At 49.3% G+C, this 4,693-nt stretch overlaps 1 pseudogene; it reads left to right on the top strand.

Moving 5' to 3' along the window:
• The first annotated feature begins 279 nt into the window (after positions 1–279).
• On the top strand, positions 280–645 carry LOC142838831 (large ribosomal subunit protein eL36 pseudogene; annotated as a pseudogene).
• Positions 646–4,693: the final 4,048 nt, after the last annotated feature.

The raw sequence follows: 4,693 nt of genomic DNA, 5'->3' as shown, positions 1-4,693 counted from the left end.
CCATGTTGATGTGATAAAAACTTTTCACAGAAGCAATTTGAGGGAGAAAGGGCTTATTTGGGTTCACAGTCCAAGGTACGGCCCGTCCTGGTGGGGAAGTCAAGGCAGAAGGGGCTTGAAGCAGCTGATCACGCAGCTTCTACAGTTCAAAAATAGAGAAGGTGACTAAGCTACCCAGTTCCCTGTCTCCAGTTTTTACAGTGCAGGATCCCAGTCAGGGAACGGGCTTGTCCGCAAAGAAGGCAAGTCCTGCTTCCTGTCGCGGCCGCCATTGGAGAGGAGCAGCCATGGCCCTGGGCTACCCCGTGGCCGTGGGCCTCAACAAGGGCCACAAGGTGATGAAGAACGTAAGCCAGCCGAGGCACAGCCGGCGGCGCGGGTGCCTCACAAAGCACACCAAGTTCGTGCGGGACATGATCCGGGAGGTGTGTGGCTTCGCACCCTACGAGCAGCGCACCGCGCCATGGAGCTGCTCAAGGTGTCCAAGGACAAGCGCGCGCTCAAGTTCATCAAGAAGCGGGTGGGCACGCACATGTGCCAAGAGAAAGCGGGAGGAGCTGAGCAACGTGCTGGCCGCCATGAGGAAGGCGGCGGCCAAGAAGGACTAATCCCCTCCCGGTTCTCAATAAACGTTGCTGTGGCGAAAAAAAAAGAAGAAGAAGAAGAAGAAGGCAAGTCCTCCCACATCAGGGGACACAAGACAATCCCCACAGACATATCCATCTCTCAGGTGACTCCAGATCCGGTCAAGTTGACCCAACCCTAACCATCAAAGTGATGGAGCCAGTTCAGGGAAAGAGATAGTCGTTATCTTCAAACGTCATATGTGAGACATCCCATGTATATGCCAAGGTTCATGGGAAAATATAAGCTCCATGTGAGGGGAACTGAAACACACACATACACACACACGCACACACACCCACACATGCATACGCACACATGCACACACGCACACACGCGCGCGCATGAACACGCATACACATACACTCCTTCAGAAAGGAAAGGAAAGTTAGGGCTCTGCATACTTAGTAGGAAGGAATTCATTGGCTGCCGTGGGATGGAGTGGGTCGTCTAGTATTCCAGGTGGGGTAGAGGACTGGTATTGGAATTTGGCTGTTTAGTGTGCCATTGCATCCTGGATGTGAACAGAACGTTAAGGAGCTAATAAACTGAGCCCGAAAAGCTAGACAGTCGCTGGTAAGAGGCCCGCTTTTGTTATGGGTGATGGGTGTTCATCAGAATAGTGAGATTTGCTCATTGCTCTCAGAAGCCAGGAATTGGGTAGCCCCAGAAGGGCCTGATGGAGATAACATTGTTTGGAAGATGCTAAGCTTAAGCAGTACCTAGTACTCACCACCAGGTGGGGCAAGTGTGTCAAGGCAGCTTGATGACTGCTTTCGGACCCAGCAAGGGTAAGGACAAGGCTGAGCCAGCCACTGTTTTCACCAGTTGGAAGCCTCCCAGAAGGGTGTTCAAATCTCTGGAAGGAACTGTGATGGTTTTTAAAATTCCCTAACACAAGGCTGTACTGTGTTCGATGGTGCAGCCGTCAGTGATGTGCATTTTGTGTAAGAGGGTGCGCGCGCGCACGCGCGCGCGCGCACACACACACACACACACACAGGTCAATGTCAATCTTAGCTTTCACTGCTCGGGCACTGTCCACCTGGTTTTGCTGAGACAGGTTTCTCACTGACTAGTGAGACCCACGGGTCCACCTATCTCCACCTCCCCAGTGCTGGGATGGTAAGCCTGCACCTCTATACCTGACTTTTTTTAATGTGGGTTTCAGGGATTAATCTAAGGTCCTAATATTTTACTAATTAAGCTGTCTCTCCAGACTCTTTTTTTTTTTTTTTTTTTGGTTTTTCGAGACAGGGTTTCTCTGCGACTTTGGAGCCTGTCCTGGAACTAGCTCTTGTAGACCAGGCTTGTCTTGAACTCACAGAGATCCACCTGCCTCTGCCTCCCAAGTGCTGGGATTAAAGGTGTGCACCACCATCTCCCGGCCCTCTCCAGACTCTTCATCCCCCCTACTTGTTATGGTAAAAATAAAATGGCACCATTCCCCCAAGAAGCCTGCAGGTCCCCGAGTAGTGGCAGCGGGAAGTAGGCCACGAGACCACAGTCAGGGAGCCATGTGGCAGGTGAGAAACCTTGGTAGGACAGTCAGTACCACGAGGAGCCCCAACCATCGCAGATGAGAGACAGAGACACGCAATGCAGAGAAAGTGGGTATTTATTTAGTGGATTATGGAAAGGAAAGAGAAAGAGGGTAAGGGGAGAAGGGGAAAGAGCAGAGAGAGGCAGAGGGATGAGTGAGAGGAGCCATGATAGCAGCTACCTCTTTGGGAGAGAGATGGAAAGGGAAGACTCACAAGCTAAAAGCAGAAGGAAGATCTGCTTACCTCAGAGGACTGGGGGGCAGGGCTTGTCTCTTAAAGGGACAGGACAGACCATTACATTCCCATCTCCTTTTTATAATTGAAAGGAGGGAGGTTAGGCACAATGGGTTAAAGGAATTGGGATGGCGGATTCTCAAAACTGCTTCCTGCTTATTTGTGGGCATCGTCTTGGGGGGCTGGGGGAACTTGAGAAAGTTGGGTGCTAGTCACATCCTGGGGTAGCTGGTCTCTTTGCTCCTGTCTGGTGTTTGTGGCATGGAGATTTCTGATGTCTCTTACTCCTGTTTAAGGTATTGGCAGAGCAGAGGACAAAGTAAAGTTTAGTAAATAAAAAATTTTAGGACCAGGGAAACGAGAGGGGTATATCTGACTTGTTTAAGGTGGATCCTTTAATTTGGCTCCTTTGAACTCACAAGAATTCTTTGGGTTTGTGAAAACATATGTTTTAGACATATGAATTGTATAAAGCGCAACACATTTATGTCAGAACGACTGTGACAGATGTTTTTGCATAATGAAAATGCCCACTCTCTCCCCGTCTGCCGAGGCAAGCACATCTTCCTTCCACTTCCAGCCTGCGAGTCCTTCCTTTCCATCTATCTCCCGAAGAGTCAGCTTCTGCCTCTCTCCCTTTCCCCTACTTCTTCCCTTCCCTCTCTATTTCTCTTTTTTTCTCTCCCTCCCCCCTCTGTCTTTTGGCCCTCTCTCTGCTCTTCTCCCTTCTCCCCTTCCCTCCTTTGCCCTCCATAACTCACTAAATAAATATCCTCTCTCTCTCTCTCTCTCTCTCTCTCTCTCTCTCTCTCTCTCTCTCTCTCTTCATGGCATGCCTGTAGGTCTCTGTCTCACAGGCCACATGGCTCTCTGCCTGGGACCTGCTGGGCCCTCATGGCCCATGGGCCACTAGGGGTACTGTAGCATTTTACCACTGCAGCTCCTTGTGGCCGGCTGCCCCTGCAGCCACTCAGAGAATAGCACTTTTATTTTTACCATAATGCCTCCCCTTTGGAAATCTGACACACTATCTTACTCGCTTGTTTTGACGATTCGACTGATCTATTTAACCAGTCACTACAGTAGCTAGTAGTAGTGCTCCATGGACATTAGAACTTCCACGGTGAAGCAAGCAGTTTGCCTTTCCGGTCAAGGGCTGTGTGAGCAAAACTGAAGCTTAAATGAAGCCAAGCACAGCCGCCAGGCTCTTCTGTAAAGAAATTTGTTGAAACCGAACTCGAGGCAGGCAAGGTTCTTTGTGAGAGTCAAGGTCAGAAGCCCCACCCCTCTTCCTTTTAAAGAATCTGGAAGAAGGAGAAGGTCTCTGCTTCACATTTGACGTCGAAAGGAGAAAAAACAGGAAGGGGAAACCAGTTGAAAACAGACTTTCCCCAAGTATCTCAGCACACACTGACTTTCTCTGCAAAGCCCTCCATGTCCTCTGTTGCTCAACCTACTGAGGCTTGCGATGAAAGGAGCCCTCAAGGTTGGTACATAGTTAAGGTTATGAGATTAATGTCAGCAAATGTTGTGTATTATGCAAAGCAATGAGAAGAATCCTGGTAGCTGCCTCCAAAGAGAAGCTTTGGAACACAAAAAGGAGGCATGCTAGATGATCATATAACTTGAGAAAATAACTCTTGAATTTCTTTTCTGTTTTTGTTTTTTGAGACAGGGCTTCTCTGTGTAGCTTTGGAGACTGTCCTGGAACTCGCTCTGTAGATCAGGCTGGCCTCAAACTCACAGAAGAGATCCATCCACTTGCCTCTGCATCCCATGTACTGGGTTTAAAGGCATGTGCCACCACTGCCCAGTAATAACTCTTGAATTTCTAAGGGGCCTCTTATGTGTACTTGACAAACCTAGAACCACCTGGGGAGAGACTTCCATACTTCGGTCAACATTGTGTTGGCCTACAGGCATGTCTGTGGGGCTTTGTCTTAGTTAAGCCAATTGATTGTGGGAAGATCCAGCCCGCTGTGGGCAGCACCATTCCCTAGGCTCTGCCCAGTGAACTGTGTAAGAGTGGAGAAATGGAACTGAGCAAGCAAGCGTGTGTGTGTGTGTGTGTGTGTGTGTGTGTGTGTGTGTGCCGGCATTCACCTCTCTCTGCTCTTGGCTGTGGATGTGCTGTGACCAGCTGTTTGAAGAAGTTTCCATGTCCTTGAGTTCTCTGCTCTGATAGATTCCAACCTGGAATTGTGGGTTACGTAAACCCTTTCTCCTCTAAGTTGCATTTTGGTCGGGGGATATTTTTATCACAGCCACAGAAATGAAACTGGAAAAAGCCC

The sequence above is a fragment of the Microtus pennsylvanicus genome, chromosome 20 (genome assembly GCF_037038515.1).
Source record: "Microtus pennsylvanicus isolate mMicPen1 chromosome 20, mMicPen1.hap1, whole genome shotgun sequence".
Taxonomy (NCBI): Eukaryota; Metazoa; Chordata; class Mammalia; order Rodentia; family Cricetidae; genus Microtus; species Microtus pennsylvanicus.
Note: the sequence above shows the minus strand (reverse complement) of the source record. Positions and strands in the feature narration are given on the sequence as shown.